Genomic DNA, 26,301 nt, shown 5'->3' on the forward strand with positions numbered 1-26,301 from the left:
TATACTTCGCCGATGTGTCCCATGGCGATGTGAGCTGCCATGCTCTTTCCTAAACTCCGGGTTGGTGCGTCAAAGGAAAACTCTATGGGCTCCATAACTAGTTTGAATGTCCTTCCTAGAACATGTACTCGAATCGTCCAGCGCTCTGCTTTCGGTAGAGTGCGGTGTAGGTCCCCGTGAAGATTGGTATTCTGATGTTCAGGTATCTAGTGGCCTCCTTCAAGTGTTGTCCAAAAGGGGTATCTTCATCCGGTTGAGAAAACTTGTTCCTTGGGTCTGCCATCTATAGAGTAGAAAGTGGAGAAGAGTCAGAAATGAGTAGAGAAGAGTGTCCTATGGCTCATCTGAATGGTCGCGTCCTACATTCAACGTGTGCTCTGATACCATCTTGTAGCGATCCGACCTCAAATGGTCAAATCTCTGTGTATAAGTGTCATCCCTGGATCGGTAATGGTGACACACACAGTACTCGAGGATTTATAGCAGAGTGCAATCACACACTTATTACATTGAATGTCTCAAAGAGAGTACTTATTACAATAATATGGCTGAAGGCCATCTAAATAAGCTAACTGCGGAAGCTTCGAGGTAAATGAGTCCATCAACTCCAACGGCATAGCTGAGTGCACGACAACGACCTAGCGCGCGTTAGTCTTCGTCTGAAAACTTTGCAACATAATACGTTGCAGCCTATGTAGGTCAACACATGGAATATGCTGGCAAAATAACACTATAGAGCAAAGAACATGTAACACCTATAACTATATGCATATTTGGCTGGTGGAGGCTCTATGGCTATTTTTGCAGAAAGCTAGTTTTTCCCTACAACAAAGGAATAGACTTTATTTAACTACAAAGTTTGTTGAAAACATTGAGAAGGTTCCTCCAACTCAATCTCAAATTAATAATCATCAACCCAAAAAATTAATTAAATAGAGTGATGAGATCGAATCAGTAATTCAAGTACCAGATACTCAAGATGTCCATAACCGGGGACACGGCTACCCAAGACTCATTCTCCTCCATTGGATTTCTTGCACTACACGGTGTTTGAGAAACAGATGACCGAGACACAGTGTTTTAGAAGCATTAACTCTTCACTCTGGGTAGATAGTACCACCTACATCCCCTACATCTGCTAGCCTACCACTCAAAGAGGTCACACAACATACTCAACTATGCCAGAGCCCATAATGGCTTGTGGCTGCACACGGAAGTTTCCAGCATGAATAATCTTATGATCCCTTTGAGCCTGGGTGGCAAACCGTAGGATGATCACACAGGTACTCCGGGATATCCTAGGACAACACTGGATTGCTCCAGGTGCCCAGACAACCACTGGGTGCTCCAGGGTGCCTCAACCAATCCACCCAGATGTGTATCAAAGTAGCCACCTTAAGTTTAACCATTAATTAAAACTATCACATTTGTCATGCATCTCTCAAACCCAAACCGCGTCTACTAGCATAGCATATTAAAATAAGCATAACGTAGAAGAGACTCCCAGGATTTGAAATAAAGACAATAGGTTCTACCTCATCAAATACTTCCCAATACCCACAAGTATTCAAGTCCTAACCATGCAGTGTGTGAGGATTGAAACTAATGCATAAAAATTGTGTAATAAGGGGTATGATCAAAGTGTTACTTGCCTTGCTCACAATCTGAAAACCCTAGTGACTCGTAGTAGCACGCTTCGCACCCTGGAAACTCTATCGTGAACAAACAGTAGCATACATAAGCACTCAAGCATAAGATGCAAGGGTAAAACTCAAATGAAAAAGATCCAAACTGAAATTTCAACTGAAGAGCTTCAATTTGCAAAAAGAATCAACCAAATCGGAGCAACGAAACTCAAACTACGATCAAAAGAAGTTTGCATTCAAATCTTCCTGATACCAAATTTTAAATTGTCAACACCATGTTCAAGTTGATTATCTGGAAAGAGGGGAACAAGACGAAGATTTTGGTGTAGGTTTCACTGGATTTGGACAAATGAGCAAAAAGTGGCGAGGGTTTGAAGATCAGGGACTAATCTGTGATCAAAGAAATCGTGGATAGGTCCCTGGCCAAAAAAAATAAAAATAAAAACCTATCGAACGAACGTTCGCTAATAGAACCAAATGAACAAACGTGTTCGTTAAAACGAATTAAACAGAGAAAGTTCACAACTTAGAACCGATCGGAAATAACCGAGAAAACCGAAATAAACCGACGAAGCCCTCAAAAAAACTAATCTAGGTTTTTAACTAAAACCGGTGGGTCGGCGATGGGTTTTTCGGCGAGACGGTGGCTCCGGCGGACGGCGGCGACGGGCTGCGGTGCGGCATTGGGCGGTGGCAGCGGCGGAGTGCGGCTGCAAGGCGGCGGCGCGGCAACGGCGAGGAGGCGGCGGCTACGACGGTGGTGTGAGGTGAGGAGGAGGGGCGGCGGCGGCTCCGCCTTATAAAGGCCGAGGGGGTGTGGCTTGCAGGAGGGAGCTCCGGGGCGGCTCGTGAGTCGTGCCCGGCCGGACTCAGACGGCGGCGGCGGGGTATCTCCCGCGCGGAAGGAAGGCGGCAGCGCTGCGGGCCGGCCTGCTCGGCTGGGCCTTCGGCCCAGTCAGGCGGGAAGTTTTTTTTTAATATAGAATTTCACCCGAAGAAAATCCTAATAAATATAAAAAATCTAAAAAAATACCAGAAACAATTTTCACGCTCCAAACCTAATATTTAGAACAAAGTGAACGGTTTTCTGGACTAAAAATGTAATTTTCAAAAATGCATATTTTTCTAATTCAAATAAAATATATATTTGATTTTTAAAATTTCTCCTCCAATAATCCTCTCTTTTGAAGAAGTCATATTATCTTCTCTCTTTTATTTTTAACATTGGAAATAATTGGAGAGAAAAATATTAAAACCAAATTGATCCTCTTTTCTAATTTGAGAAAATTCAAATATGAAAATATGTGAAACCTCCAACTCTCTCCTTGGAACCTTAAGTTGCTTAAGATTTCTAGGATCACAACCAAAATGCAAATAAAACATGATATGCATATGATGACCTAAGTATAACATCCAAATTGAAAATTGGGATGTTACAAGACAATGCATCACTTTAGCAATCGAATATAAACGTGAGTATAGTTCATCTTTTTTTGCAAGGTGAGTATAGTTCATGTTGTGTGTAAAGCACATTATACATATGAAAGTTACACAATGAACATTATAAATAGCTAGCTATGAACTAGCATACATTTGAATTCAACTTAAGGTGGTTTAAATAATATGAATTCAACATGAAGTCCATTCGACTATTTGAATTTGATATCATGGCATTTGTAAATCATACCTAAATTATGGGGGCACCAATCTTTGCTCTGATTTTGTACATAATAGCATATATAGTCGTGTACAAAAAAGATTCAAATTTAGCTCCTCCATTCCAAAATAATCATAGTTATAGGATTTTCAAGTGTCAAAATTTCAAAAAGAAGCAGATAATTTAATGAGGTTTTCAAACATACAAGGTCAAATTTAGCATTGTCTATTTAGGTCAATCCTCAAAGTTCAAGAGTACTCTAAACATGAATGCTTCTGTTTCAAAATTTCGAACAAAGCGCCAAAAGAGCCTCTACTCGCCCAAAACCGCATGAGACAAATGTTTGGTAGTAGAAGGAAAGTACTTTTCTAAGTCCGACCGATGAAACCTACCAGCCCGATGTCCAAAGGTCTAAACCGGGGTAGGTTTGTAGCTTCATCTAGATGCCACGCAACCGCCTCCGGAAAACATTCATGCATAATGGCCTCCTAAGCACAAATGCGCGCGGCCGAAATTGCTCTCGCCCACTATTTGGGACACCTAGGATTACCATCCTACCCCCGATCCGCAGTAGGTCCGAAGTTTAAGAGGGGGGCAAAGTTTGTACTTTCCCCAAATTTCAAACAAGCGCGTCCCATCTGTTCAAAAAAGCCAAAAACAAGCGCGTCCCAGACTGAAACATGGTTCTCCCTTAGCTCCCCCGCCCCCCGTCCAATTCCCCATTCGTACTCTGTGGGCGCCAAAACTACCTCTCCACCAGCCGCGAAACCTCGGCGTCCTCCACCCGCCACCCCATCCCACCCATCAGCTGCCGCCCTCCTCCAGCATACCGGAGTCGATACCCCGATGTCGTCGTCCACCGCAACCTCAACCGCAATGCCCTCCACGGCTAGTAGTTGAAGCCGAGGCCGAGCCAGCCGTACCCGAGCCAGTTCAACCACGCCGTCCTGTGCCTCACCGCGGCCGCTCCAACTTCGCCACCATCCACCGCACCGGAGTTGTTCCTGCTACGCCATCCTTCGTCGCCTCGGATATGCTTCCCCTCCGCCGACATACGGCCACGGCAACACAGTCAACAATTTGGCCATGGGTTCGTTCAAGGCTGCACCCTCCTCCAAAACATCGGTTCCCCCGGCAAAAAGAAGAAGATCGCCGCGACATACGGAGGACACCACACTAGCAACCGGAAATGGTACTCCTCATCCCTTATTCGTGTAAATCTTACGTGTCTGCTTGCACGGTATTCATCCCACATAAGACACTAGTTGACCGCTTCTTTTTGATACTAGAGGTTCCTAGTAACTCGTGATGCACAAGGTTTCTCCTCCTATACTATGTCACCTTAGCTAGAGGTCTGTTGCCACCTGGATTTCAATTCCTGGTCAGTTGATTCCCAATTAACGGAAGCATTCCCCGGCGTAACAGGCGCTAGTCCGCCTATTACGCTAGGGAAGCAGCGCCTCTGTTTTTATCTTAGGGGCGTGTGGGGCCTAGAGCTGCTGGCGCCCGATCTGGAGATCGTCCGGGAGTAAAGGGATGGCTTGGGGGCGCTGCCAAGCACGGTGGTGGTGTGAGGTCGAGGGGAGGGCGGGGTGGCGGAGGCAGGGGTCTGGACTAGTGGTCGCTGGTGGTTCGAGAAAGATCATCAATAGTGACTGGCGGGAGGTAGACGAAGGCCATCTGGCAATTCCTTATGGATCGGACGGTTCATAAAAAAATCGACTGACCTATTTATTTTCAGTCGACTGTTATCTTGATAGGACCACATGTGGTGGTGTGCTGTAGGAGTACCTGCATTTCCTGTGCTCATATATTACAAAATCATACGGAGTAGGATCTAATTTTGTTTGCCATGCAATGTTGTAAAGCTATCATATGTCTCATGTCATTTATTTTTTAGCCACCTGCTATCTTCTACTTTTACAGTGTAGTAGTTCTGCACACACTTCACCCATACTTTCACTATTGTGTTTTTATGCAAGGGTATTTCAGACTCTGCTGCCATGAGAGAAGCAGAAAATAAAAGAGAGAAGTCGCTCCAGTGTCGTACGCGGATAGGTCAGACATGTTTCAGCCTTATAAAGGGTGCAGTGTCAGCAGATGGAGACGGTAAACGTAGCTCTGGAGTTGATGACCTAGCTCACAATGAACCACCATCCCAGGTGCTTGCTTTAACTTCGCGGTGTCATATGTGGTTGCATGTTGCATATGGTCTAGCTTGTATTCGAAAGGCCGAAGTTGATCTTTATTAAGATAAGGAAATATATATTTTACATGAACCACCATCCCATGAGCACTAGAAGACAAATAGCTAGTCAGGGCACTGGCCGAGCCAGTGACAACCCCAGCACAGGCAGGCATCGCCTGGAAGCCAACTAAAAAGCCACAATGGTGGCAAAGCAGCCCGCCTCCCACCAGGCTCTCAAGTCCTAGATGACCATGCTCACCACTCCAGCCGGATGTCTAGCTTGTATTGCTTCCAATTTGGTTAAATTGCATATTCTTAGCTTACACATTATACCTTTGAATATGACATGCCTTCCTGTTTTTGGTACATAATAGTACATCTATCTATTAACCATGTTCTTACATCAAACTAATGTTCTTGTGTATCCCTCATCAATCACTTATGATGAGGCAGTCAGGCCAGTGGCCTACTGTGAGTAAAGATCCCCATTTAAAGAATGCAGCGTCAGCCTCCCGACATGATTCTCAAGAAACAACAAGGCTAGATGAAGATAGTGAACGTAGCTCTGTAGTTGATTACTGCATTTCCCCTACACTAGCATCGCAGGTGCTTGCTCTAACTTGGCAGTGTGATATGTGGTTGCATGTTGCATATGGTGTCTAAATTGTAATTCTTCCAATCTGGTTAAATTGCATGTGCTATTCTGCTTAGTTTATACATTATACCTATTAATGTGACATGCCTTCCTGTTTTTAGTACATAGTACATTTGTTTATTAAGCATATCCTTACATAAAACTGTTGTTTTTGTATCCTGCATCAATCAATATGACGAGACACTTTAGTATATGTAGTGCAATATTAGTTGCATCTTTCATATGATTTATAGCATGCGCTGCTTATAATTTGTTGAAATGCCATTTATGATGGGCCGTTTTTAACTTGGCAGAGTCATATTGGTTGCATCTTTCATGTGGTGTCTAGCTTGCATTGCTTCTTATTTGTTGGAATGGTTTCTACTTAGCTTACGCAAACAGTTGTGAATATGCCATGTCGTCCTGTTTTTCATACGTATTCCATCCTGGTATCATGTGTTTTCCTTACATCAAAGTAGTGATTGTCAGTATCATGCATGAATGAGTTCTGAAGAGTGAATTTTATTGCTTTTTCTTGTTGGTTTTATTGACAATTCAAAATCAACAAAGCGGAAGGAAGTTAGTAAGTCAGGGATAAAAGTGCTCCTTCCAAACGGAGGGCCTCTATAGATTCTACTCCTCCATCCCCCCAAGATGATTTGCAAGACAACACATGCATAGACACTCAACGTAGTTGTGTTGATGATGAGCATGTCTCCCCTAGTGCACCATCACAGGTGCTCCCTCTAACTTGGCACTGTTATATGTGGTTGCATGTTATGTATGATGTCTAGCTTGTATTGCTTCTAATTTTGTTGAATTCCATCTGCTTACTTTACACATTATACTTGTGAATAAGACACGTGTTCCTGTTTCTAGAACATACAATATTTGTCTATCACGCCATGTTATTACATCAAAGTACTACTGTTGTGTAACCTGCAACAATCACTTATCATAAGACACGTTTGACTTGGGAGTGTGATATAGGTTACATCTCGCATTCTTATCTAGCTTGTACCACTTCTAATTTGTTGAAATGGCACTTATGACGAGACAGTTTTAACTTGGTAGAGTGATATTCATTGCATCTTTCATATGATGTCTAGCTTTCATTGCTTGTAATTTGTTGAAATGCCTTCTCCTTAGTTTCCACATCATAAGCTGTGAATATGCAATGCTGTGAATATGCAATGGCACTAATGACGAGAGACCTTTAACTTGGTAGTGTGATGTTGTTTGCATCTTGCATATGATTTATTTCTTGTACTGCTTCACATTTGTATAAACACCATTTATGATGAGACACTGTTAACTTGGCAGAGCGATATTTGTAGCATCTTTCATATGGTGTCTACCTTCCATTGCATTGCTTCTAATTTAGAGAAATGTCTTCTGCTTAGTTTACACATCATAGTTCTGGTTATATCATGTCGTCCTATTTTTCGTACATATTACATCCTCCTATCATGTGGTTGTCTAACATCAAAGTTCAGTTCATCCGTATCATGCATCAATTTGTTCTGAAGAACTAAATTTTTATCTGTTTTTCTTGTCGGCTTGACTTAATATGGCACAGAGAAAGAGAATGCAACACAGAATGATAGGGAAAGGGAAGCGGAAGAATCTTGCAGATTGTGCTAGTATTCATGGTGCGGAAAATTTTACAAACAGGGTATCCCGTGCTACACGAGCCACAGAACAAGCCAAACAGAAACAAATAGCTACCACAAAACAAGCAGAGATAGCCCTAGTTGTCGCAACACCTTCCACAGTACCACTAGTTGCATGAGTTACTCGTTGGTTAACTCAGCTAGCAGCATGTTCCCAAGCTCCCTTGCCACCTGACACTACTTCTGAAGCACTCTTGACACAAGATGAGTTGGAAAGATTAGATGAACTTTGTGAGCTTCAACAGCAAGAAGGTAGTTGCTGAAGTCAAGTTACAGTTGCATGCTTCTTTATATGTAGTCTCATAGTTTGATGTACACTAACACTTCCTATGTTCGTTGTTGGACTAGCACCTAGGTGCAAGAGGAAACAAACATCAGGGATAATGCTCGATAGGTTAACTACATCTAGAGGAGGAAGAATGGAGATCCATTTTGAGGCAGGTTTAAAAAGGCCACGTGATGCTATAGAGTCAGCCAAGTTAGTATCGGAGGAAGCGGTTGCCGTTAGGTGTCATGTACGTATCCTCCCAACATGGATTTAGTATAGGGAATGACAAAGACGAAACCCAGTTCAACACCTTCCTCGACCATTTACCTGTAAGTATGGTTATGTATGGAAACTAGTAATATCGTCTTGCTTTGTCCCATACTTTTGTAGGTTGCTGATAATGAGACTCTCATAATTTTCAACAGATGAGGTTCAAGTTGGATAGCCAAGATGATGCAACCAAACAAGCTTACACCCATGTTTTCAAGTTTGCTCTGTGATAGTATTGGTATAACTTGAGGAAAACTCACTTTGAAGGCAAGGCTAACAGTGAACTTGCCCAAACATCTCCAGTGGAAAATATATCGGATGAAGACTGGAGAGGCCTCGTTAAACACTGGTCTGATCCAAAGTAACATGTACATTATATATATATATATATATATATATGTGTGTGTGTGTGTGTGTGGTCAGATCACATGTTGAAGTACTATTTATGCATGTGCCACACAAATCTATCTTCTTGTAGGTGAACTGTTCAAAGAACAAAGCTAACCATACGAAAGTGAAATTCCAATAGAGGGCAGGATCTCGTAGCTATATTGCACACTGCGAGGCTCTTGTAATTAGCTGTTGTTTCACTATTTTCGTTGTACCATATTATCATATCTATATTGACTTGTTCCTAACACAGAGGAAAGCCCGCAAGGACCAAAAAGTACCTGAACCAAATGCTATGGAAATCTTCAAGGACTGTCACACTAGCAAGACGAAGGGCATGACTACACCAGTCAAAGTTGTTGTTGTAAGTCCTTACTCCTCATGCCTTTTAACTACTACTTACTCCGACTTGTGCCTTGAACTGCATGGTTTGCAGCCAATGTCTATTACTCTTTTCAATTTTATACACAATTGTCTTAGTGTATCATTGCACCTTACAAGGTTTAAAAGAGAGGAGTGATGTTCCTTTAATCTTGACCTGTAATCTAGTTCCATGCTGGACTTTCCCACACAACGTTACAATTGCATGTTTGTCTATTCTCAGTTGTTTTGTGATATGAATGATGTCATACTATGCTTACCGTATTATAAACTTTCTCTCTTTTTCCTTAGCTATCAATACAATGTGAAGAAATAGACAATACATTAGCCATGGTACATGATCATATGTTTGGAACCTAGTTTTATTATGTACTTTGCAGTAAAATACAACTAATATTTTACACGGGTTCACCAGAATAAGTTATGTATATAGACCAAAGCTATTTTGTTTGGTTTTGCTGCCTCCTTAATATCTTCTATTCTGGTACTACTAATGTAAAACTCAAGTTTTCAGCAAGCTATGGAAAAATGGTGGAACCACCACCTTCTGAAGGTGGCGAGGCAACTATAACCACAATGCCAGCTCTTGCTACAGTGGGTCAGTACCTGTCCACTAATAGTGCCAAAAGCATGTTCCTGCACAATACTGGGTTGGTTGTTAAGGCAATCTCGTCCAAACTGCCTGATGATCAAGATATGCAAGCTCAAAACAATGTTATATCTGCGCTCCAGACACAAGTCTATTCCCTAACAGAGACCCTTTGTGAAACAAGGACAGACATTGTTTGATGTCGTCAAGATATGCATGGTTTTGAAACTAGACTACCAGACATTTGCTATGTTGTTTAGGAGCCTATGAGAAATGAAGGCGAAGGTTATGGTGCTCCATCAGACAATACAACATGAAAACGTAACAGTCAGGTCAAATGAACTGAGCTTCTGAACTTCTGGTGGTGCATTTATCTGCCAGACTGTTAACTTTTATGCCAACCTTCCTTTTGTTTTATAGTTGTAATTTGTTTTGTTGCGATACAAAATTTGTTCCTAACATGCAGCCATCGGCTGAAGAAAACAACAAGCCATTTTTGTATAGTGTAGGGTGTCCCTATATTTGCACTAGTGGCGATCTTTGATGCCCAGTAGATGTAATATGTGCAATTGTCTTAATAGCCTAGCATTAGTTTCAGGCTTATTTATTTCCTAGTCTTCTTTTTCCCTTGTTTGCTAGTGGATGCAACAACCATGGGCCATATATGGACCGTGGTAACCTTGACCCTGCTACGAGCCGTAGGATCCATGGGCCTCCTACGGGCCGTCGATAAATGGGCCTCCAATAGGGCTGTAGAATCGGTGGGCCTTGGGCCATTGGATAAATGGGTCTACATGGGTCGTAAACGGGCGTAATTGGTATCGGCCCAGCATGGTAGCGGGCCGTTAACAGGCTAGAGGACAACAAAGGCTTAATTCTATCACAGGCATAATGGGTCATTGATGGGCCAGAATATAGGACGCGCTGGAAACGACGCAACGGGTTAACAGGCCAGAAACGGGCGACTCTCGCCATGGGCAGAATTTGGCCCATTAGGGGAACAGGCTAGTAACGGGACGAAAGTAATCGAGGGTCGAAAAGGAGCCCAAGAACGTATGGGCCGTCAGTAGGCCGAAAGCTAACACAGGCTGGAAATGGCCCATGTGAATCATGGGCGGTTAACGGGTACAAAGAAATTTACTGTTCATTATGGGTTAGAGTCACCTGGGCCTCTAAAGGGTCTAAAGATACGAAGGCCTCATATGGGCCGAAAGATGTCGTGGCCTCGTGCGCCATACATGGGACGAAAGTGAAATGGGCTGGTGTTATATCCGACGGCCCACATGACGTTGTTGGGCCGATTTCGTGTACGCCCTAATGGGCCATGAGTTACCGGGCCGTAAAATGGGCTATTAGCAAAGACACCGTTAACAGGATTTTCATGGGCTAGCCCGCTAACTTTTGACCAAGTCAAACGGGCCGGCGTTTGTAAGCTAAATGGGACAGTGGTGGGCCATCGCACATGTCGACATATCATAGGTGTCTATCTGACCCACTAACGAGTGATATGTCTCCAATGTATCTATAATTTTTGATTGTTCCATGCTATATTATATCCTGTTTTGGACATTATTGGGCTTTATTATACACTTCTATATTATTTTTGGGACTACCTATTAACCGGAGGCCCAGCCCAGAATTGCTATTTTTTTTGCCTATTTCAGAGTTCCGCAGAAAAATAATATCAAACGGAGTCCAAACGGAATGAAACCTACGGGAACGTGATTTTCGGAATGAACATGATCCAGAGGACTTGGACCCTACGTCAAGAAAGCAACAAAGAGGGCACGTGGTAAGGGGCGCGCCCTGCACCATCGTGGGGCCCACGTTGCTCCACCGACGTACTTCTTCCTCCTATATATACCTACATACCCCCAAACTACCAGATACGGAGCCAAAACCCTAATTCCACCATCGTAACTTTCTGTATCCGTGAGATCCCATCTTGGGGCCTTTTCCGGAGCTCCGCCGGAGGGGGCATCGATCACGGAGGGCTTCTACATCAACACCATAGCCTCTCCAATGAAGTGTGAGTAGTTTACTTCAGACCTTTGGTCCATAGTTATTAGCTAGATGGCTTCTTCTCTCTTTTTGGATGTCAATACAAAGTTCTCCCCCTCTCTTGTGGAGATCTATTCGATGTAATCTTCTTTTGCAGTGTGTTTGTTGAGACTGATGCATTGTGGGTTTATGATCAAGTTTATCTATGAACAATATTTGAATCTTCTCTAAATTCTTTTATGTATGATTGGTTATCTTTGCAAGTCTCTTTGAATTATCAGTTTGGTTTGGCCTTCTAGATTGATCTTTCTTGCAATGGGAGAAGTGCTTAGCTTTGGGTTTAATCTTGCGGTGCCCTTTCCCAGTTACAGTAGGGGCAGCAAGGCACGTATTGTATTGTTGCCATCGAGGATAACAAGATGGGGTTTATTTCATGTTGCATGAGTTTATACCTCTACATCATGTCATCTTGCTTAAAGCATTACTCTGTTCTTTTGAACTTAATACTCTAGATGCATGCTGGATAGCGGTCGATGTGTGGAGTAATAGTAGTAGATGCAGGCAGGAGTCGGTCTACTTGTCTCAGACGTGATGCCTATATACATGATCATACCTAGATATTCTCATAACTATGCTCAATTCTGTCAATTGCTCAACAGTAATTTGTTTACCCACCATAATACTTATGCTTTCGAGAGAAGCCACTAGTGAAACCTATGGCCCCCGGGTCTATTTTCTATCATATTAATCTTCCGTCAACAATCTATTTCCTTTTCTGTTTATTTTGCTTTCTTTACTTTGCATCTTTATCATAAAAATACCAAAAAAATTACCTTATCATATCTATCAGATCTCACTTTCGTAAGTGACCGTGAAGGGATTGACAACCCCTTTATTGCGTTGGTTGCGAGGATTTTATTTGTTTGTGTAGGTGCGAGGGACTCGTGCGTGGCCTCCTACTGGATTGATGCCTTGGTTCTCAAAAACTGAGGGAAATACTTACGCTACCTTGCTGCATCACCCTTTCCTCTTCAAGTGAAAACCAACGCAGTGCTCAAGAGGTAGCAAGAAGGATTTCTGGCATCGTTACCGGCGTGTCTACGCAAAAGTCAACACACCAAGTACCCATCACAAACCCTTATCTCCCGCATTACATTATTTGCCATTTGCTTCTCCTTTTCCTCTTCCCCACTTCACCCTTGCCGTTTTTTTGCCCTCTCTCTCCATCCTCCTTCTCTTTCTCTATTTGCCTCCTTTTGCCCGTATCTTGTTTGCTTGTGTGTTGGATTGCTTGCTTGTCACGATGGATCAAGATAATACCAAATTGTGTGACTTTACTAATACCGACAATAATGATTTTATTAGCACTCCGATTGCTCCTCTTACCGATGTTGAATCTTGTGAAATTAATGCTGCTTTGCTGGATCTTGTCATGAAAGATCCGTTTTCCGGCCTTCCTAGTGAAGATGCCACTACTCATCTAAACAACTTTGTTGATTTGTGTGATAAGAAAAAGAAGAAAGATGTGGACAATAATATTTTTAAATTGAAACTATTTCCTTTTTTTGCTTAGAGATAGTGCTAAAGCCTGGTTTTCGTCTTTGCCTAAAAATAGTATTGATTCGTGGAATAAGTGCAAAGATGCTTTTATCTCTAAGTATTTTCCTCCCTCTAAGATCATCTCTCTTAGAAACGATATCATGAATTTTAAGCAACTTGACCATGAACATGTTGCACAAGCTTGGGAGAGGATGAAATTAATGATACGTAATTGCCCTACACATGGTTTGAATTTATGGATGATTATTCAAAAAAATTATGCTGGATTGAATTTTGCTTCTAGAAATCTTTTAGATTCGGCCGCGGGAGGCACTTTTATGGAAATCATTTTAGGGGAAGCTACTAAACTCCTAGATAATATTATGGTTAATTATTCTCAATGGCACACTAAAAGATCTACTAATAAGAAAGTGCATGCGATAGAAGAAATTAATGTTTTGAGTGGAAAGATGGATGAACTTATGAAATTATTTGCTAATAAAAGTATTTCTTCTGATCCTAATGATATGCCTTTGTCTACTTTAATTGAGAACAATAATGAATCTATGGATGTGAATTTTGTTGGTAGGAATAATTTTGGTAACAACGCGTATAGAGGAAACTTTAATCCTAGGCCGTATCCTAGTAATTCCTCTAATAATTATGCTAATTCCTACAACAATTCTTATGGAAATTTTAACAATATACCCTCTGATTTTGAATCTAATATTAAAGAATTTATTACTTTGCAAAAGAATTTCAATGCTTTGATTGAAGAAAAAATGCTTAAGATTGATGAGTTGGATAGGAACGTTGATAGAATTTCTCTTGATATTGATTCTTTGAAACTTAGATTTATTTCACCTAAGCATGATATCAATGAGTCTCTCAAAACCACGAGAATTTCCATTGATGAGTGCAAAGAAAGAACCGCTAGGATGCGTGCTAAGAAAGAATGCTTTATAAAAGCGTGTTCTTCTAGTTTCCATGATAATAAAGATGAAGATCTAAAAGTTATTGATGTGTCCCCTATTAAATCTTTGGTTTTCAATATGAATCTTGATAATGATGGTACTGAATATGATCCACCTTTACCTAGAAGACATTCCAAAAATTCGGAGTCTTTGGATCTTGATGCTAAAATTGTTAAAAGTGGGATTGAAGAAGTCAAAACTTTAAATATCAATGAACCCACTATTTTGGATCTCAAGGAATTTAATTATGATAATTTATCTTTAATAGATTGTATTTCCTTATTGCAATCCATGCTAAATTCTCCTCATGCTTATAGTCAAAATAAAGCCTTTACCAAACATATCGTTGATGCTTTGATGCAATCTTATAAAGAAAAACTTGAGTTGGAAGTTTCTATCCCTACAAAACTTTATGATGAGTGGGAAACTACTATTAAAATTAAAATTAAAGATCATGGATGCTATGCTTTGTGTGATTTGGGTGCTAGTGTTTCCACGATTCCAAAGACTGTGTGATTTGCTAGGTTTCCGTGATTTTGATGATTGCTCTTTAAACTTGCACCTTGTGGATTCAACTATTAAGAAACCTATGGGAAGAATTAATGATGTTCTTATTGTTGCAAATAGTAATTATGTGCCCGTCGATTTTATTGTTCGTGACATAGATTGCAATCCTTCATGTCCTATTATTCTTGGTAGACCTTTCCTTAGAACGATTGGTGCAATTATTGATATGAAGTAAGGGAATATTAGATTCCAATTTCCGTTAAGGAAAGGCATGGAACACTTCCCTAGAAATAAAATTAAATTACCATATGAATCTATTATGAGAGCCACTTATGGATTGCCTACAAAGATGGCAATACCTAGATCTATCCTTGCTTTTATGCCTAGCTAGGGGCGTTAAACGATAGCGCTTGTTGGGAGGCAACCCAAGTTTATTTTTATTCCTTGCATTTTGCTCCTGTTTAGTAATAAATAATTTATCTAGCCTCTTTTTTGGTTGTGTTTTTTGTGTTTAATTAGTGTTTGTTCCAAGTAGAACCGTTGGGAAGACTTGGGGAAAGTCTTTTTAATCTTGCTGTAAAAAACAGAAACTTTAGCGCTCACGAGAATTGCTGCCATTTTTTTTGAAAATTGATATTCAGTTAATTATTTTTGAAGGTGATTAATAGATAAATTCCTCATGTACATAAATTTATTTTCGAATTTTTGGGGTTCCAGAACTTGCGTTAGCTACAAATTACTACATACTGTTCTGTTTTTGACAGATTTTGTTTGTCGTGTTTTGTTTGCTTATTTTGATGAATCTATGGCTAGTAAAATAGTTTATAAACCATAGAGAAGTTGGAAGACAGTAGGTTTAACACCAATATAAACAAATAATGAGTTCATTACAGTACCTTGAAGTGATCTTTTATTTTCTTTCGCTAACGGAGCTCATGAGATTTTCTACTTTAAGTTTTGTGTTGTGAAGTTTTCAAGTTCTGGGTGAAAAGATTTATGGATTATGGACAAGGAGTGGCAAGATCCTAATCTTGGGGATTCCCATGTCACCCCAAGATAATCTAAGGACACCTAAAAGCCCAAGCTTGGTGATGCCCCGGAAGGCATCCCCTCTTTCGTCTACTTCCATCGGTAACTTTACTTGCAGCTGTATTTTGCTTGGAGCGTCTTGTATTATTTGAGTATTTATTTGTTAGTTTTCCACAATCATCCTTGCTGTACACACCTTTTGAGAGAGACACACATGATTCGGAAATTGTTAGAATACTCTATGTGCTTCACCTATATCTTTTGAGTTATATAGTTTTTGCTCTAGTGCTTCACTTATATCTTTTAGGGCACATTGGTGGATTTGTTTCATAGAAACTATTGTTCTCTCATGCTTCATATAGATTATTTTGAGAGTCCTACAAAACATCGTGGTAATTTGCATTAATTATGTTAAGCATTCAAGATTAATAATTGTTTTCTTATGAGTGTGTTGAATACTATGAGAAGTTTGATACTTGATAATTGTTTTGAGATATGGAGATGGTGATATTAGAGTCGTGCTAGTTGAGTAGTTATGAATTTGAGAAATGCTTGTGTTGAAGTTTGTGATTCCCGTAGCATGCACGTATGGTGAACAGTTATGTAAAGAAGTTGGAGCATGAATTATTTATTGATTGTCTTCCTTATGAGTGGCGGTCGGGGACGAGCGATGGTCTTTTCCTACTAATCTATCCACCTAGGAGCATGCGCGTAGTACTTTTCTTCGATAACTAATAGATTTTTGCAATAAGTATGTGAGTTCTTTATGACTAATGTTGAGTCCATGGATTATACGCACTCTCACCCTTCCACCATTGATAGCCTCTCTAGTACCACGCACCTTTCACTGGTATCATACACCCACCATATACCTTCCTCAAAACAGCCACCATACCTACCTACCATAGCATTTCCATAGCCATTCCGAGATATATTGTCATGCAACTTTCCAATGTTCCTTTTATTATGACATGCTCCATCATTGTCATATTGCTTTGCATGATCATGTAGTTGACATTTTAGTTGTGGCAAAGACACCGTTCATAATTCTTTCGTACAAGTCACTCATGCATCATTGCTATCCCGGTATACCGCCGGAGGCATTCATATAGAGTCATACTTTGTTCTAGTATCGAGTTGTAATCATTGAGTTGTAAATAAATAGAAGTGTGATGATCATCATTCATAGAGTATTGTCCCAAAAAAATAAAAAAAAGAAAGGCCCAAAAATATATAAAGGGACAATACTACTATCCTTTTCCACACTTGTGCTTCAAATTAGCACCATGATCTTCATGATAGAGAGTCTACTATGTTATCACTTTCATATACTAGTGGGAATTTTTCATTATAGAACTTGGCTTGTATATTCCAATAATGGGCTTCCTCAAAATGCCCTAGGTCTTCATGAGCAAGCAAGTTGGATGCACACCTACTTAGTTCTTTTTGTTGAGCTTTCATATACCTATAGCTCTAGTGCATCCATTGCATGGCAATCCCTACTCACTCACATTGATATCTATTAATGGGCATCTCCATAGCCCGTTGATACGCCCAGTTGATGTGAGACTATCTTCTCCCTTTTTGTCTTCTCCACAATCACCATTCTATTCCACATATAGTGTTATATCCATGGCTCACGCTCATGTATTCCGTGAAGATTGAAAAAGTTTGACAACACCAAAAGTATGAAACAATTGCTTGGCTTGTCATCGGGGTTGTCCATGATTTAATTACTTTGTGTGGTGAAGATGGAGCATAGCCAGACTATATGATTTTGTAGGGATAACTTTCTTTGGCCATGTTATTTTGAAGAGACATAATTGGTTAGTTAGTATGCTTGAAGTATTATTATTTCTATGTCAATATTGAACTTTTGTCTTGAATCTTTCGGATCTAAATTATGCCAAGTAGCATTCCACATCAAAAATTCTATTTTTATCATTTACCTACTCGAGGACGAGCAGGAATTAAGCTTGGGGATGCTTGATATGTCTCCAACGTATCTATAATTTTTTATTGTTCCATGCTATATTATATCCTGTTTTGGACATTATTGGGATTTATTATACACTTTTATATTATTTTTGGGACTAACCTATTAACCGGAGGCCCAGCCCAGAATTGCTGTTTTTTTCCTATTTTAGAGTTTGCAGAAAAATAATATCAAACAAAGTCCAAACGGAATGAAACCTTCGGGAACGTGATTTTCGGAATGAACATGATCCAAAGGACTTGGACCCTACATCAAGAAAGAAACCAGGAGGGCACGAGGTAGGGGGGCGCGCCTACCACCAGGCGCGCCCTCCACCCTCGTGGGGCCCACGTTGCTCCACCGACGTACTTCTTTCTCCAATATATACCTATGTACCCCCATACTACCAGATATGGAGCCAAAACCCTAATTCCACCATCGTAACTTTCTGTATCCGTGAGATCCCATCTTGGGGCCTTTTCCGAAGCCCCGCCGGAGGGGCCATCGATCGTGGAGGGCTTCTACATCAACACCATAGCCTCCCCGATGAAGTGTGAGTAGTTTACTTCGGACCGTTGGGTCCATAGTTATTAGCTAGATGGCTTCTTCTCTCTTTTTGTATGTCAATACAAAGTTCTCCCCCTCTCTTGTGGAGATCTATTCGATGTAATCTTCTTTTGCGGTGTGTTTGTTGAGACAGATGAATTGTGGGTCTATAATCAAGTTTATCTATGAACAATATTTGAATCTTCTCTGAATTCTTTTATGTATGATTGGTTATCTTTGCAAGTCTCTTCGAATTATCAGTTTGGTTTGGCCTACTAGATTGATCTTTCTTGCAACGGGAGAAGTGCTTAGCTTTGGGTTCAATCTTGCGGTGTCCTTTCCCAGTGACAGTAGGGGCGGCAAGGCACGTATTGTATTGTTGCCATCGAGGATAACAAGATGGGGTTTATTTCATATTGCATGAATTTATGCCTCTACATCATGTCATCTTGCTTAAAGCATTACTCTGTTCTTTTGAACTTAATACTCTAGATGCATGCTGGATAGCGGTCGATGCGTGGAGTAATAGTAGTAGATGTAGGCAGGAGTTGGTTTACTTGTCTTGGACGTGATGCCTATTTACATGATCATACCTAGATATTCTCATAACTATGATCAATTCTGTCAATTGCTCAACAGTAATTTGTTTACCCACCGTAATACTTATGCTTTCGAGAGAAACCACTAGTGAAACCTATGGCCCCCGGGTCTAGTTTCCATCATATTAATCTTCCGTCAAGAAGCTATTTCCTTTTCTGTTTATTTTGCTTTCTTTACTTTGCATCTTTATCATAAAAATACCAAAAATATTATATTATCATATCTATCATATCTCAGTTTTGTAAGTGACCGCAAAGGGATTGAGAACCCCTTTATTGCGTTGGTTGCGAGGATTTTATTTGTTTGTGTAGGTGCGAGGGACTCGTGCGTGGCCTCCTACTGGATTGATACCTTGGTTGTCAAAAATGGAGGGAAATACTTACGCTACTTTGCTGCATCACTCTTTCCTCTTCAAGGGAAAACCAACACAGTGCTCAAGAGGTAGCAACGAGCTGACACGTGTTTCCTCCGGCAAATCAGAATTTTACACGTGGAAATTTCCCATTGGTCTGGGCTGTTAACAGGTTATCGGATCGCAAACCGGACCCGATAGCTTAACGGCGACCCGTTACGGTGGATGCCACGTGTCGGTCACCCTTGATGAAAGCACTTTTGTGACGTGCGATTTATCGTCATGGAAGTGGACATTTCCATGATGCTAATTTTGGTAATGTCATGGAACACTTCTACGATAGCATAGGTATGACTATCTTGATTTTGTCATAAAATCGTCATGGATGTACATGCATGACAGAAAACATGACCTACTGTGACAAACACGTATCATCACGGAAGTGTATTTTTCTTGTAGTGAAGGTAACAATTTATCCAATGGCATAATGATATCAAGCCTCAATATAAATGGCATATTTTCTAATATTTCTAATCTTCAAGCGCATTGCATCCATCTTGATCTTGTGATCATCAACGACATACGCAACATGCAACTCCAATATTATCTTCTCCTCCTCAAATTTTTTCAATTTTTCCTTTAAGTAATTGTTTTCTTCTTCAACTAAATTTAACCTCTCGACAATAGGGTCAGTTGGAATTTTCTGTTCACATACACTATGTCACGTTTGTCAGCATAATTTTCATCAACACTAAATGAAACAAATAGTTATAAAAGATAATATATATATGACATCCGAATCATAGAGAGGACGAGGGCCGACGAAGGCAGATACCAAAACCATCGCACTATATAATAACAAACAATAATAAAAGTAAGAAAATTACACAAATATATATATATATATATATATATATAAATCATACAAGTAAGAACTTTTTTCTTTTAGAAAGAAGATAAGATCAAGAGGCTCACCACGGTGGTGCCGGCGACATGATCGGCGCGGGCGATCGACGGCGGTAAGGACGGGGACGGGACAGGACGGACCGCCAAACCTATACAAATCTTGAGGACAATTGAGCTTGGACAAGGAGCTTCGATAGGAGAAAGCTTAAGTGTGGTTCGAGCATTTCATCAAACACATCATGTGCATAGGAGGTGAGCTAGAGCACCACAAAGCTCTCCCACGGCCGGCCAAAAAAACAGAGCACTCCACTGCTCTGCTCGCGGGCAAGGGGGTATATATAGGCATCGCTTTGGTCCCGGTTCGTGGCTGGAACCGGAACTAAAGGACACCGTTTGGTCCTGGTTCCAGCCACCAACTAGGACCAATGGTTGTGGGCCAGGAGCGAGACCCATTGGTCTCGGTTCGTGTCTGGAACCAGGACCAAAGGGGCCAGACGAACCGGGACCAATGGCCCCCGAGGCCCGGCCTCCCCCCTGGCCTCACGAACTAGGACCGATGCCCCCATGGGTCCCGATTCATGAGTGAAACATTTTAGGATGAAGTGACATCAACACAAAGATCTGTGAGCAGTGTAGCATGGCCATTACCGAATGATTATGGATTGGAATTGGAATGTGCTGATGTTCTCGAGCATCAACTAGAGGTGGCAAGACAACATGCACATGATTCTCAACATAACAATCAACAAGTTGAGACTGGACATGCAGGTATTAGATGCAGGAGCCAAAAAATGAAACGAGACACTGAGGTAACTACGAAGGAATTAGAGATTTTGCAGACTGAAATTTGTGCTATCTGAATCCGGCCAATCCTATTTTCTGAAGAAATTATAGTTCAAATGGTAAGTTATGTTGATGCGTGTCCATGATGTATGAGCTTTATTTGTCTAGTGTATGTAATTTGTTGTTTGTGGACGCTTTATTATCACTGGTGCCGAACTATAATGCCTAGTGGGTATATTCAGCTGTAATTTCTTTATTGTATAGTGTAAGATTATTCTACGTTCCTATGCCTTAGTCTTTTTATTGTATAGTGTATGTTTTTTAGAGGCGATAGTATAGAGTAGGATAATTCTTGAATATGCTATATCATTGAAATGGGGGTCAACACGCCCAAACATTTCCTGGACACCATACAAATGAACAAACATGTGTAGTCAAAGCGGGCCCTAATTGGGCTGGTCAAAATAATATTAAGTGGATCCCAAATGATGTGGCCCACCGTAACAACGACTCTTAGCACGCCGTTAACAGGACAAAAGCTCGATAGGGCCGTACAAATGGAAAAGGCCCGCGGACCTCTAGCAGGCTGATATAGATGTCAATTTTGTCTCGTCCCTTTTACTTTACGGGCTAGTAAGAGGCCGAAAGTGTTATGGGGCAGAGGAGGCCCAATTTGCAAACTCGGATTTTAACAGGCCGAACGTCGTGCTGGGCTGAAATGATGCCCCACGGAACATGGGCCCCTAATGGACCTAAAGTCAAAGGCCCAACTATTGTGCAGGCCGTTAATAGGCCGAGAGACAAAATGAGCTAGGAGTTGGCCCATTTACCGAATGGGCCGAGTACAGGCCTAAAGTCACAGCGGGCTAGAATTGGCCCAACTACAGAATGGGCCGAGAAAAGTTTGAAAGACGTTCTGGGCCGTTAACGGGCTTGGACTGACGATGGGCCGCTAACAGGCCGAAAGAAGCTCGGGCCGCAATTGGGCCCAAAGACACAGTGGGCCGTTAATGGGCTAAAACTAATGATGGGCTGGAAATTGTTAAATGTAGAATGGGCCTTTGATGGGCAGATTCTGTGTAACTTGTATGGGCCGTGCTTGTAATGGGCCTGACTCAAGTAGGCAGCTAATGGGTCGGCCCACTTATTTTGACAGGCCCGACCTTTTAACCTGAACGGCCCATTGTTGGGCCGGTCCACATGTCGACATATCATAGGCGCATCTCGCCCATTGGATGAGTGACACCTGTGCCAAGGCGGAGCTGACACGTGGTTTCGTCGGCCAATGAGAATTTTACACGTGGAAAATCGTCATTGGTCGTGGCTGTTAGCGGGTTATCGGATCCAAAACCGGACCCAATAGCTTAACGGCGACCCGTTACGGTGGATGCCACGTGTCGGTTACCCTTGATGAAAGCACTTCCATGACGCGACATTTATCGTCATGGAAGTGAACACTTCTATGATGATAATTTTAGTAATGTCGTGGAACACTTCTACGACAACACATCTTTGACTATCTTGATTCTGTCAGAAAATCATCATGGATATACATGCATGACAAAAAACGTGACCTACTATGAGAAACACGTATCATCACGGAAGTGTATTTTTTGTAGTGAATGTGCCACCAAACACATGATCCTTGGTCGTGGCCATTTTGACTGAATTATACCTCTGACAAAATTATTGCAAATTTGATCCTTGAAGTGCACTGTCATATACAACCTACTTATTGTGTCATATCTTGTTGCAATACTGAATGTGACAAGCGGTGTCGTATTGAAGAAGGCAAGGTGTCATGGGTTGAAAGCTATCCGAGTAACTTGCATGTCCGAGGATGTATTCTCACCGTATAGATGGAAAGATCTGTAGTCGAACACTTGATTTCCGAAGCAGACATATGCCTTGACTGATTTGTACTTTTGACAATAATTATTGCAAATCTAATCCTTGAACTCTGCGGTCATATACTGCCAACTCACCGTATAATCTCTGAGGATGGTGCAATAGTGTGGTACTGATGCAGACTGAGTGGCTTATGAGGGAAGCCATCCGAGTAGCTTGCTGAGGAAGACTCATTAGCTTCTACTCGAAGCTTTTGTCTGGGTAGCGTGCTGAAGAAGTCTGGGTTCTGTATCTGAGAAGCTTCTCCTCAGGTTGCATGTTGGGAAAGATTCATTTCCATCTGTCAGAAGCTTTTACTAAGGTATCTTGCTGAGAAAGACAGGGTATCTTGGACCGGAATCTGTCCGTATTTCATACTGAGAAAATTTGAGGGTCCTTGCATCATAGGATTCTTCTGATGGTGTGTGGAGGAAGACTGAGTTTCTCATATCCAAAGCTTCACACTTGTGATATGCAGACTGAACACCATACTCATACCCATAATATTCTGTAGCTGATTACTTGCATGAGAAAATTTGTTTGACTGTCTTCCTTGATCATAGCACATCATGACTTTCTTTCGGAGTATAACATATTTCAAGCATCATTCATTGTTGATCCAAAACTTTGTATACGATCCATACCTTTGACAGGAAATATTCCGTTGGTCTTGCAACTGACTTGTCTTCCTGCTGGCTTGATCATTACTATTGTGACAATTTTGTACTGATGTAGACTCGATGCTGATATTCAATCCAAGACACCATTGGTATCCTGAGCAGATATTAATACGATAATGCAATTGACTGGGCAGACCATAATGTTCAGCTCAGCTTCTTCACAATATTTCAAATCCTTACTGCTTCTTCGAGTCCGGTGTCGGAGGATGAGCAACTTCCATAAGGGTAAATAAGGTAACACCGAGGGCCCAAAAAGAAAGAAGCAAAAGAAAACTCAACTAAACAAAAGCACACAACAATCAAGTCACACACAAACAATGTCACATATTGCTGCTAGTCACACAATATGCATGCCTACTTAAGCACACAAATCTCGCGGGATCTCCGGTTCTATGATCTATCATGTTGTGCCGGTGTGCACGAGGACGAATCAATGTGTGGAAGAATTGGTGTAAACATCGCTACACCAGTTGTTGGCTTAGCCAAATAGGAACCTGGACTAGCTCAGAGGCGAGGATGTACTCGATAACTATGTAGCGGGACACGAATGTCGCGACCACATTATTATCAAGTAGATGGAAGGGATCCATACCCATCCAATGAATAGGATAGCAGGGAAAACTAAGTCTGTTGGCATTGCCCTTTCTTGATTACTAAGATCATTAAGGGTTGCCAACACGACAAGATAAAAACGATGATCCTCGATAGAAGCATGTCCATCACCGAAACAATAGGTGGGGCTCAAATAAATATATCGGTGCGATACCTGAGCACCATTTCTGCAAATAGTGTCGGGATCACTTGGCATCACTCTATTGGGATAGAAATGACACCAAACACCGAAGAACAGACAGGAAAAGAAAACTGGTGAAATGCAGGGGTTGAGCTGTAGTGGATCCGAACCGATGCCAACTACACTCACCAAATAAACCGTTAGCAACAAATAAAACTATGTGCATGCTATGCAACAAAAAAATGCAGCAACCAAATGCAACAAATAATGAAGACTCTATACTACCGGTTTCTACCGCTCGCGCTGACTAGGGCGTCCTATAGCCAGACCTGCTCTAATACCAAGCCTGTGGCACCCCGGCTCAGAGAAACCAAAACGCCCCGTATTCTAGCCCAAAGATCAGGGAGAAGTCTTCTAGAATACGACACTGCTTGACATAGAATAAATCAGATCTTATTACAAAGGATAATAAATACATGGGTCTGATGTTACAAAGAAGTACATCAGCACGACGACACTACGCCTGCGATACTACACTTGCTCTATGCTAGTAGCGGAACAACTCGTAGCAGCGGAATACATCTAGAAGTGGAACAACAATGAAGGTGGTGAAGGCCACTCCATAGGGACTCTGGTTGGGACACGATCTAGATCGCACGCGTGGAAACCTCGACAAGCAATCAATCAAACATGGCATCACTTGCAACCTGGCATGACACGCCAGGTCAGTACATTAAATGTACTTGCAAGCTCACAACAACTGAAAGCATCAAGGCAAGACAACAACATAGCGTTAGCAGGTTAATTAATTATCAACTACTATGATAAGAAAGCAACTACTAAACCTGATATGAAACTACTACAATACTGATAAACCAACATCTCAGATCTCAATAACCATCTCACTCTTGGCTATCCAGCCAAGCAATATACCATCTCGATTACCTCATGATCCACCTGGTCACCTCATGATCAAAACATCCACATGATCACCTCGTTACCACATCACAAACATACTGATCATCCTCGAGATCATCCAACAACATCATCAACATCCTGCTAAACTGTTAGTGCTCACAATATCAACATATAAATCATCTAAAGTCATTCCGTCATGTGAGTGTTGATTGAACGGTGTGACCTAGTATGAACTTATGCCCATGACCGAGGACGCGACTATTGATAGAATAAGCACACACACTCTGCAGAGGTAGCGCACTTTACCCACACCACGGAAACCATGGCCTCGCACTACCATTCGGGTGGACCAACGGCGTTCCGACAAAACTGATCTACTACCATGACACTCTCCCGGCCACTCCGACCAACTCCCTTCTGGGCTAAGTCATGGGTGGCACCGTGCCTACCAAAGGCATCGACGGCCACCGTCATGGCAAAACAAAAATGGTCCCAAAAAGGGACAAAAAGGGCCCTATCCAACTACGGGCACAAAAGGTTATGTCTGCTTACCGGGTCAGAGTACTGCATGCCCATAACCTTCTCTCGTTGGAGGCACTGGCGAGAGGCATGACCACTACTAGGAAAAGGGCTATAGCTAATATGGACATTAATGGCGCACCATGTATGTGGTGCGCCACTGCTATATAGCAGTGGTGCACCAGATACAGGTGCACCATTAGTGTCCTCATTACTAGTGGCGCACCACACCCACAGTGCGCCACTACTAACAAATTTATCTTTTTTTATTTTTCCAAAACTAGTAATGGCGCACCAGGGCATAGTAATGGCGCACCACACACTCTGTGCGCCACTACTAACGATTTTTTTACTTTTTTTAAAAAACTAGTAATGGCGCACCAGGGTATAGTGCGCCATTACTAGTTCAAACTAGTAATGGCGCACCACAACCACGGTACGCCACTACTAACATATTTTTTTTGCAAAACTAGTAATGGTGCACCATGTAATAGGTGTGCCATTAGTAACCAGGGTTACTAATGGCGCATTGGTAGGTGGTGCGCCATTGGTAGCTTTGATCAAATCCCCCCCCCCCCCGTGGACCGCCATTTTAGTTTTAAAAAAATAAAAGAAAATGATGGAAATGTCAAAAAAAAGAAAATAAGTTTCCCACG

Source organism: Triticum aestivum, chromosome 2A, assembly GCF_018294505.1.
Source record: "Triticum aestivum cultivar Chinese Spring chromosome 2A, IWGSC CS RefSeq v2.1, whole genome shotgun sequence".
In the NCBI taxonomy this organism is placed as follows: Eukaryota; Viridiplantae; Streptophyta; class Magnoliopsida; order Poales; family Poaceae; genus Triticum; species Triticum aestivum.